This window comes from Dermacentor albipictus, chromosome 2 (assembly GCF_038994185.2).
Source record: "Dermacentor albipictus isolate Rhodes 1998 colony chromosome 2, USDA_Dalb.pri_finalv2, whole genome shotgun sequence".
Taxonomy (NCBI): domain Eukaryota; kingdom Metazoa; phylum Arthropoda; class Arachnida; order Ixodida; family Ixodidae; genus Dermacentor; species Dermacentor albipictus.
Window position 1 is genome coordinate 196,854,638 of NC_091822.1, and position 11,230 is coordinate 196,865,867.

Consider the following 11,230-nt stretch of genomic DNA (forward strand, 5'->3'; position numbering starts at 1 on the left):
TAAACATGATGAGCTCGACGCATTTCTTGGCAGTCTAAGCGTCTCTTTCGACTTTATCATGCTATCAGAAACGTGGTACCACCAAAACTCGGCAATTTGGCACCCTCCGAACTACAGATGCTTCACGCAATCAAGGACGATTACACGTGGCGGTGGAGTTAGCATTCTGGTTCGAAACGAGTTGGTAGCGCAGCGTATAGAAGATTTCTGTACTGTGACCAAAGATTATGAGGTCCTTTCAGTTATATGCTCAAACTTATTGGTTAGTGTATGGTATAGGCCGCCTGATGGTAACACTGAGCGTTTTTTTCTCTTCCTTGAAAACTTCCTTACTTATATCTCTAATAATCACTATGAAGTTATTTGGGGTGGCGACTTTAATACTGACCTACTTGCATTAACCCCTTTGTGTCGTGACTTTAAGCTCTTGCTACATTCCTACGGTTTTTCAAATGTTATCTCGGTGCCGACAAGAGTGACCGGCCACACAGCCACCTGTATTGATTTATTTATTACTAATTTTCCTGAGTGCAATACCAAAGCTGGTGTCTGTTCTTCTGTTCTGAGTGATCACATGCCAATTGTTTTCAGTGTAAACCGTAAAATTAAAAGACGTTCCCCATGCAAATTTTCCACTCGGCTAATTACACTCTTGCGAATGCAGAAGTTTCGTGATGAACTGCGACATATTGACTGGAGTTCGATTTTTCAGTCAAAATGTGCTAACTTCGCGTATGAAACTTTCTTGGGCATTTTTTGTGTGCTTTATGATCAGCATTTTCCTACTTGTACTAGAACAAAGCGCTCCTCCAAGATAAGAAAACCGTGGATCACGGCAGAATTATTCCAAGAAATAAAAGAAAAGAATAGTCTATATAACAAGTTCATCGTGTCCCGTGACATGGCAGATCTAGCCACGTTTAAGAGATACCGTAATAAACTTAATAAGCAGCTGCGGCTTGCTAAGATTCGCTATAATAACGAGTATTTCGAATCCTGTTCGAGCGATAGTAGGAAAATATGGAAGAAGGTCAATTCGCTACTCGGTCGTTCACCTGATTCCCTACTCCCTGTTATTATTAAGAAAGACGGGGTTGATGTTAGCCCCGAAATGTTACCTGATGTTTTTAATGATTATTTCACAAACATTAGCACGTTGCCCACAAATAGCAGTGCCTGCCGTTATATTAAAGCCGCGCCTTATGACACCGTTTTTCTCCGGCCAACTGATGAAGGTGAACTTATCAGTATTTTTCACAATTTAAAAGACAGTAGCACATATGATATAGATAACTTGCAGATGAAACCTGTTAAATATGTTATCGATGTAACTGCCCCAGTGCTAACGCATATTTATAACCTTTCACTCGCTAGTGGTGTCTTCCCACGTAAAATGCAAGCTGCAAAAGTGTTAGCTATATTCAAGAAAGGTGATAAATCAGCTATGTCCAACTACAGACCAATCTCTATACTCCCGATCTTTTCGAAAGCTTTAGAAAAAAATAATTTTTATCCGGGTATCTAAATTTCTTGAAACTAAAAACCTTCTCACTGACTCGCAATATGCCTTTCGCAAACACAGATCGACTCAGCTTGCGCTTCTTCATCAGAAAGAATACATCTTACAAAATTTTGAGGACCACCAGCTTACTTTAGGGGTATTTGTTGACTTTAGTAAGGCATTCGACTCCATCAGTCATGAACTATTACTAAATAAACTTACCTACTATGGTATCCGCGGTGTCGCCTTAAAATTATTTCGGTCATACTTGCAGCATAGATGCCAATATGGGTTCATTAACAACAAATCGTCCAAAATTTCTTCTGTTACGGCAGGTGTTCCCCAGGGCAGTATCCTTGGGCCTCTTCTGTTTAATCTTTACGCCAATGATCTCGTTAATATTGATCCCGATGCCAAATTCATAATCTATGCCGATGACACTACTGTCCTGTTTTCGTCCAATGATGCCTCGGAGCTAGTGTCAGTGGCTAACTCTTGCTTGGAAAAAATGTATTTCTGGTCTCTGGAAAATGGTCTCAAGATCAACGCTGAAAAAACAAAGGCGGTTTTATTTCAACCGAAGAATAAGAATATCTGTCTTTATAGGGACGTGGTGTTAGGGTCTTCTAAAATTGAACTCGTCCCTTCTGTGAAAACACTCGGGGTCTTTTTTGATGAAAATATGAGCTGGAGCGATCATATTGATTTTCTTGCAGTCAAACTCTCGCAAATTACTGGACGCGTTTTCGCTATTCGCTACATGCCTCGGAAGATTAAAATGTTAATTTATAATGTTTTATTTGCGAGCCACCTTCATTATTGCTGCCTTATCTGGGGCACCACATCTGTTACAAATATTAACCGTTTGCTTGTAATACAAAAGAAAATTGTTCGCGTAATTAGTAATATGCCTTTTGACTCCCCATCTGAGCCCCTATTTAAAAAACTTCGGCTACTTAAAGCCAGTGATATGTTTAACTACCGCCTTGCTCTTGGATACCTAAATGAAACCAAACAGAACTTAAGCCTTGTTTCATATCTGGCTAGATTAAAACACAACATCCCATGTTATAACACCAGGTCCCCGGAATACTGGCATGTGCCGCATGTGCGTTCAACCTATGGTAACCAAATGACTTGTTACACTCTCCCCACTCTGCTGAATAATCTCAGATCTGCGTCCATCGATGTACGAAATTGTTCTGGCAGAGACCTGTATAATTTCTATTGCCCCAAGAATTAATTGGGTTTAACCATGTACCTAATGTTTTTCTTAAGAGTTTTGTGTATCTATATATCTATATTGTTTGTTTTTCCTGAGCTGTTTCATGTGTGAAGCAAATTGTTTAAGTGAGATCTATGTACTGTATGCCATTACTCTTTCCTTTCTCCATTTTCGTTGTTCCTCTTTTCCTTTCATTTTCTTCTTTTTTTTCTCGCTCCTTGCTGTCTGCTGCCTTTTGGACCTTCTGGTTATTAGGACCAGTCAAGTTGCTTCTGTAGCAACTTTTTTCCTAATGCCTTGGCACTTTGTACCACTTGTTTCTATGAATAAAGGTTATTATTATTATTATTATTATTATTATTATTATTATTATTATTATTATTATTATTATTATTATTATTATTATTATTATTATTATTATTATTATTATTATTATTACAACGATACGAGATCAGTGCGGTTTCAGGAAAGGATGCCGTGAGAGGAGTGTAGAACTAAGGACTTGCCAAGAGGTTCCAGCGTTAATTACTATCAGCTCGGGCGACGTGCAAATTTTGTCCCGAAGGACTTTCTTTTACATTCGTCGTTATTCACAAAGCTGTTAAGGCTAGAAGATTGCGAACTCCACTTTGTCGCCTCGAAACAGTTTAAAAAATACAAATACATGCGGAGCAAGCGAATGTGCAGCGACATGCGCAGCCTGGACGCTTTCGACTCCGCTGTAAACGACTTGCAGTTACTACAGGTGCGCTGTTTCACTCAACTAGCCGCGCACAGCCTCTATTTAGAGCTGTTAGCTCCCAAAGCATGTACCAACGAGCTCACCTAGTCGCGTAAATGAGCACCTTGTGCTGCCTGTCCGTCCAGCAATAAACGCGAACGAACGATTGGGAGCCGATATTTGCGTAACATTCCAGAAGGGCGCATGCTCCGCCCAGTCTTGCGGATGGACTTCCGTATAACCTCCGAAATTAATATGTAATAATAATAATAATAATAATAATAATAATAATAATAATAATAATAATAATAATAATAATAATAATAATAATAATAATAAAAAGAAATGGCTGTCACAGCTTATCATTATGCACTGGTCCTGCGGCCACTGAAGTGGCATCTACTTAACCTCCTCCCAGCGCTGTACGCCGGTTCGCTCAGTTTCTCCTGGCAGGAACCCTCCGTGTCAGGCCTCAAGGTGGGGAATAGCGGGGAAAAAACGAACACGCACTCCCGAAGCCAAAGGAGAAACACTGCACGCGCAGAAGAGACGCGTCCCCACTGCTAGCTAAGCGACACGTACTTGGGCGGAGCTTACGCAGAGCGCGCCACTCTGCAAAGATCGCAAACGCGAACGAATAAGCTGTGGAGACCAGTTAAAGAGGGGTACATGTATATACGGAACACATGGAATGAAAGGAATATTGCATTTTTAACGGAAAAGGATTTCGAGATTGGATTGCTCGTTTGCACGAATCACGATCCAGCATGCAAATTATTTTCTCGCAGTTCCCGCCCTTGTGAATCGAAGACAAGTGAGGTAAAATCTAACACCACATCACGACTGTCGTACGCCGTCAAAATCACCGCCCAATACCGTAAATGAGCAAACAGCACTGAAAGCTTCGCTTACGTCGATTCCCACAGTGCGTGGGATCTGCATTTTTTTGTCTCTTAATGACAACTAGGGGCCGTATTCTAAAACGATCTACTTCGGCGATACTATCGCCTCGGCGACAGTTCGCTGTCAGCTAGGCGCGCGCTGATTGAGCGAGATCCGATGACGTAGCTCACCTGATTTTGCTAAAACAACCAATCAATGTCAATTGCGCTGATTGGTTGTTTTAGCAAAATCAGGTGAGCTACGTCATCGGATCTCGCTCAATCAGCGCGCGCCTCACGGCGAATTGTCGTCGAGGTGGATCGTTTCAGTATACGGCCCTACAATATCAGCCATCCGCGTTTGCTCTCCGATACACGCCACTCTCTTCCTGTCTAGTTACGTTACGCTTCACACTTATCGTAAGAACACTTATCGTAAGTATAAGTACAAGTAAGTTCACCTATGTTTTCCTTGGTGTCATTGCTTGTCGCCTTCTCATGACATGCCTCATTGCGTTGTCCTTAACTCGTTCTCGAGCTTCTTCGTTAACCTCCAAGTTTTTGCACCCACGTGTTAGCACCGGTATAGAATGCAACGACTGTACAAGGAATGCAACGACTGTGTTTTCAAGGATAGCAGCAAATTGCCGGTCATAATTTGGTAGCGCCTGCCGCATGCACTCCAGCCTATTTCTCTTTTTTTTTGTAAATTATCTTGTCATGATCACTGCGTGAAGTGATATGAAAAACAACCCTTGGACTTTTCACATTAGCAACTGCATCACAATATTTCACGTCTACGCCTTTTCCACAAGTGGTTCTACAATTTCCCGGGCCTACTTGAAGCAGTACTTCTTCCACTACATCGAACTTCGCGTTGTCCATTTAATTCTCCCGTAATAGTTCTGCGGAAACCCGCAAGGTGGAGAGAAGTAAGTAATAAAAAGAAAATCAGACATCCACGTACCCGTTCGTAGCAATTGCTACAAAGGAAACCCATACGGGTTCCACGAAAGAAAAGCCTCGCAGTTGAAGAAAAATTCGTCCTGGTCCGGGACTCGAACCCGGGACCACTGCCTTTCCGGGGCAGCCGCTCTACCATCTGAGCTAACCAGGCAGCTAGAAGATGGCAGGGCGAAGTCGAATTTGTTAGAGTTACTGTACATAGAGTAACTCTAGAATTCGTCAACGACTCGAAGCAAAGGCAAGAGTTTGACGTAATAGATCTGCGGAAACCCGCAAGGTGTAGAGAAGTAATAAAGAAAAAAATCAGACATCCTCACGTTCGTAGAAATTGCTTCAATGGAAACCCAAAGGTGGTCCCGGGTTCAAGTCGCGGACCAGGACGAATTTTTCTTCAACTGCGAGAATTTTCTTTCGTGGAACCTGTGTGGGCTTCCTTTGTAGCAATTGCTACGAACGGGTGGATTTCTGATTTTCTCTTTATTATCTATTTAATTCTTTAAGCATACAACGATTACATGGCTCGACTAACGCTTTGAACCAATTATGTTTTTCCAGTTACTCTCTTGATGAGTCGAATAAATTGCCTAATTCAATAGTGAATGGACGTAACATTTCTCGTTTCCACGACGCATTGTCTCTATGCAATCAACCATCACACTACCAGATGTTGTTCCTTTTACTCACCATATTTATGTTGCATGATACTGCTGTGTAGTGGCCCTAATTGTGTTGTGCCGATTACATGTCACTTTTTTGTTGTTAATTCTTATGTTCATGCTAGTTGTTTTTGGCCTAACGATACTTTTTCTTTGTATGATTACTCCCCTTCCTCCACCCTCTTATGTAATGCTCTACTAAGGGCCCTTAAGGGTAAATAAATGATAAAATGATGAATGATGACGATGAACCACGCGTCTAAAAGACGAAGCAGATACAGCAGAAAGGTGGAAAGAACGAGCTCGGTGGCGTCAGCAACAACCCCGTTTCGGAGGCACGCTAAGACAATTAATGCATCCATCGTTTGCGCAATGCAGGCAAAGCAAAAAGCAATTATTCCGATTGGGTGCTGTCGGTACGCTTGGAGGGAGCAGTCTGAACCGCACGCTCGCGTGTTTCCCTCACCGATAGTCCGCCACGATGCGCGGCCGAGGCTCACCATGCGCCATCGGGGCTTGTGTGTGCTGGGGACTCTGTTGCACTCCGATGCTTTCAACGCTGTTCGGTCTGGAAAATGCATTACTACCATGAGGCGATTTGTCCAGGCACGGAAAGCTCATTGGCGAGAAATTGTAGCAGTGTGAAAGGCATGGTACAACAGCTTCATTCAGTCCGACACCGGCGAATACGCACACACCACGAGACGACGGCAAGAAACCGAGCATGCTCTTACATGTCTTATTGGAGTACACTGGATGCCGTTACGCGACTGCTTCTCCAGGGGCAAAAAATTCAGTCGACACTGATGTGGGACGCTGGAAAAGCGAAACAACGCGGCAGTGCACTCTGCGAGCCGCCCGCCGATATCGACGCTTGTAACGAGAAACGCGCACCACTGTACAGTATGGCGAGATACGCTCGCAGCCGCCAGTTCACAGACCGCGGCGCCATTTGCAAGCTGCCAGAGGTTTATGCATGCACGACGACTGCCCTGGAATTTGTAAGCAACACGCTGTATTTTAGTTTCTATCTATGTTTTGTGTGTTTTAAGTTTTCGGAATATGCTGTTTGATCGCGAAAGAACCATCTCCTTTTCGGTGGCATCGCGGTCCGTGAAGTTCTGAACGCGAGTGCACGTTTTCTTTGGGGTCAAAGAGCCGCACTGTCGCTTGGGAGGGGACGACCGCTCGGAAGAGACAACGGTGCGTGGAGCTGCAAGCAGCAGGGGACGTATCGGCTGCGTGGCCAGCCGTTTCCGCGGCAGCAAAGGCACTGCGAGCGACGTTTCGCCAGCAAATTGAGCGTGCTCCGATCGAACCGCACTCTCTCCGCGCCGGTCCGCGGAGAAAGCGCGTTCAGCATTGCGCAGGCAGATCGAAAGAAATACAAAGCCTCGCCGAGCCACATGTTCGTGGCGGACTCCTGTTTGCCAGCGCGAACTAAATCTGCGCCGTTCACCTGCGCAACGATGTGTCGCTGCGCATTCTTTTTCTTTTCGAGGGAGGGGGGCACCGCAGTAGGCCACCTCGTAGGCCAGTCCCGCGAGAGCGAGCAAGCTGGGAAATTCGGGCCCAGGCAGTGACAACGCGCGTTGTTCTTATAAAGGTCTGGTCATTTTGAGCTGACAAGCGCAGAGCATACAATTCGCGATAACGATCGTGTTTGCAAATAATTACATCGCTACGCGCCGCGGAAAGATCTGGAATTTCAAAACGAACGCCGTTTTCCCTTCTCCTCGCGGCCGCCGCGCTCCAAGCCAGACGGTGACGTAGTCGTGCCCCTGTGCCTACATAGGGTCTGTTCGATTCGCCTGCACCACTGTGAACCAGTTCACGACGGTTCACGAGAAGTTCAGAAACTGTGCAGCTCAATTCCGGAGGTGCAGGCCCAGCGAAACACTCGAAACGAATGCAAAGGTGCACACGCGGTGTAGGCGTTATGCTATGTCAGACTAATGTGCACGGAGTGCGTAAGTTTGAGAGGTCCTGAACTGCAGGTATGATCGGTTTTTGGGGCGTAAATACACACCACAGTTGCGTAGACACATCAGACGTGCGTAAGCGGAGTTTTAACGGTGCTCGCGCCCGTGTGCTGCGTCGTCTGCTGCGCCACTGCTTCGCACCTGTATGCCTGCACCAAGTCGGCACCGACAGTAGAGCGGGTGCAGCAAAATCATGAACCAGCCTTGCACCTTTCCTGCACCTTTTGAAACGAACGTCGCGGTTCTGCGGGCGCCATTGCTGCACCGCTGAAACCAATGGCAGGGTGCAGCACCTCGCGAACTGGTTCAAGTAGTGCAGGCGAATCGAACGTACCCATAGTCGTGTCCGCAGTGTGACGTCGCCGTGGTGACACGTGACTTCGAGAATTACTCAAGCCAACATCTGTAATTTGTGTAATATGTTGCTAGAATAGACTAATTAAAGGATAGAGAAATAATAATAGCAATAATAATAATAATACTTTATTGCACAAAGTTACAAAGAAAACAGCGTACAAATCAGGCCTGCCAAAGCCACATAGGGCTTGAGCGGCAATGCCTGGCAGGCAGCAGAAACCACTAGGAATTGTAAATGACATACTTTTCACATTTTAAGATTGTCCATAGGAGGAGAAAAAGATGAAAGAAGGAAAGAAAGAAAGAGCTCTAACGAAAGTAAAGGAAAGAAGGAAAAAGAAAAGTGAGTGCTTCCCTGCGGCGACTAATTGTCAATTTGCCTGAGTGTATTTTTTAACTTGCATTCAGTTTGAGCGCGCAAGGCACTTTCAGATAAATTATTAAAATATACAGGAACATAGTAGTCTCTTGTTCTCTTGCCATATCTTGCAAAGCGGCTGGTTACGAGGTAAGGATCTTCAGGCTGCAGAAAACGTGTGGGAACGTACATGACTTTGAAGTTACTTTCCCAGAAGTGTCTTGTCACAACAGTTTCCAATAGTAGGTGATTAAAATCCGGCATAAATAAGGTTTTGAAAACGTCACTTTTGTCATTAAGATTTAAGTCATATGCAGTGTTTTTTTTTAAGCTAAGACGAAGAATAAAGTTAGTCTGCTAACGAATTGCGCAATGACCATATAATGTTATGCCGTACCTTAATACACTATAGCACAAAGCATGTACAATAACTTTTCCAACAGAGAGGAGCATATAATGTCTCGAACTGTACAACACACATTATATTGCACGAAGTCGTTTGCAGACACAATCTAAATGGGAGTTCCAGGAAAGATCACTGTCGAAGTACAAACCGAGGTATCTGACAGAAGTCGCGTAATTTAAATGTTTACACAGACATGGAGAACACTGAATTGAGTAGCACGAACGGATAATCGATGTTTAGTTTTTTCAGAGGACTGCGAAAACAAAAAAGTTTTGTCTTAGATGCATTAATATTGAATAAATTAGCAGAGGGCCAGTCCATAGGCTTCATCGCTACTGCTTGTAAGGAAGTAATAACATGCATGTAGTTGGTCGACTGAGCTATAATGACACTCTCATCTGCGTACTGATACAATCCAACATGGGCCATACCAACATGGTCACAAACACACAAACCGAATGTCTGTATGTTTCGCACCGCCGCAAGAGAGATGTACAGGGTGGTCCTTTATGAAAGGTAACACGCGGCCGCGTGGCCCGTGCTCTGTGGAGGCTGCTTAGAGCGCTAGCAAGTGGCAGCAAGAAGTTAGCAAGTGGCAGCAAGACGTTACAAGAAGTCTGCTTGTGGCGTCATCTGTTGGCGGCCAGAATAACCAGGCATGGCCGATAGGCAAGCACCTGCTAGAACTAGCTGGACCCCCCCGCTCTTCACTGGTGCGGAAGGACGGGGCCCGCAGCGCAACGCCTGCTGCTAGCAAACCGCGTTGGATACGCAATCGCATTGGAAACGTGGAAGCGCCAACATACGCCCGGTAGTTATTAGGTACTCCTGGCGTACCTATATTAGTGCGTAAGCACTCTAGGGCTTCTTTCCACGGGCCTTTGTCCGTCCGTCCGTCCATTTTTCTGCCTGCAGCGCGTGACACGATGCACTGCACGCATAGGTATGCATGTATATGAGAATGCCTTTTAACTACGTATCAATAATAAGATTTATGATCTATATATATTGAGTGCTGAGAGGTATTGGGGGCGAGGACTTACGGAGTCGCCATCTGTCGGAAGCGCTTCCCTTGCGTAGAATGATGGATCATGCGGCGCGCTCCTCGTAGGTTTCGCTTACGGCGCTCAATAAAAACACCACGCGGCAGCCCTCCTGCACATTTTTGTAAGTACTCTCAAAACGAGGGAAGTTTTTGACTGTCGATATATTGACACGTGCACTTGCCTATCTTTATCGGGCGACCACGTTTCGCCGCCTAACAAATGTTATAGCAGAGCGCGGGACGCACCTGCATGTATTCGAAGTTTCTGGAATGTTATCGATGCTTCTATATATATATATCCGCTGTCTGTTGTCGCCGAACCTTGTGTTATCTGATTTCATCGCGTGACGCGAATGGTGTAGAACTTTGTGGAAGACACGCGGGTCCCAACGATTAGCCTGGAACATTCGACGACTGCTGTATAATAGCCGGCGCGCTTGACCCGCTGATCAGATTTTGACGATCGCCGACCGTGTTCGCCGTTGTCATCGTTCTTTAAGTGTAGCCTGTTTTTGTGGGCACAGGTTCGCCCAATAAAAGTTAGTTTCGTCTTTCACAGTATTACGCTATCTCTACCAAATACGTACACATACAGTGAACGCCACTGCGCGTGGTCGCCACGATGGAGTCTCCCGAACCGACTTCTTGCGTGAAAGGTAGGCAAACACTAAACTGTGTGAAATATTTTCCTATAGTGGTCTGTCTGTACAACCAAAGAGCATAACAGAATGAAGCCTCAATGCAGCGATCGCACGGGTTCGCAGCGACCGACTGCGCGTCTGCATGCATGCCGCGCCCAATGTTTTGTTTTCGCTGTGAGCGCATTTTCGCGCCGTGCCGTGAGGTTTAGGCAGCATCATATGAGCATATGACAGTACACTAGTAACCACTGTTGCGTGGACGCTATCAGAACTGTTCAAAAATAATTTCGCTATAGAACTTCGACGCCTACGGCGACTGTGATATGTGCCGTCGCGATGATTCAATATTTTCTTTTTGCCTTCTAAATTCTTGGACATTTCAATATTATTTCTCAAGTTACGTCACATTGTATATTTATCGGCCTTCTGAGCGTGCGATTTTCTTCTGCTTCTTTTTCGTAATTCAGTGCATTAATTCATACAAACATGAC

At 44.9% G+C, this 11,230-nt stretch overlaps 1 long non-coding RNA gene and 1 other non-coding gene across 2 annotated transcripts; both read right to left on the bottom strand.

Moving 5' to 3' along the window:
• Window positions 1-5,370: 5,370 nt before the first annotated feature.
• On the bottom strand, window positions 5,371-5,445 carry TRNAS-GGA (transfer RNA serine (anticodon GGA)). The gene has a single exon. It is a non-coding gene; the product is annotated as a tRNA-Ser (tRNA).
• A 2,948-nt stretch (window positions 5,446-8,393) lies between these two features.
• Window positions 8,394-10,153, bottom strand: LOC135898452 (uncharacterized). The gene is made up of 2 exons (XR_010563336.1): window positions 9,891-10,153; window positions 8,394-8,812 (listed from the first exon to the last, which is right to left on the bottom strand). It is a non-coding gene; the product is annotated as an uncharacterized lncRNA (long non-coding RNA).
• Window positions 10,154-11,230: the final 1,077 nt, after the last annotated feature.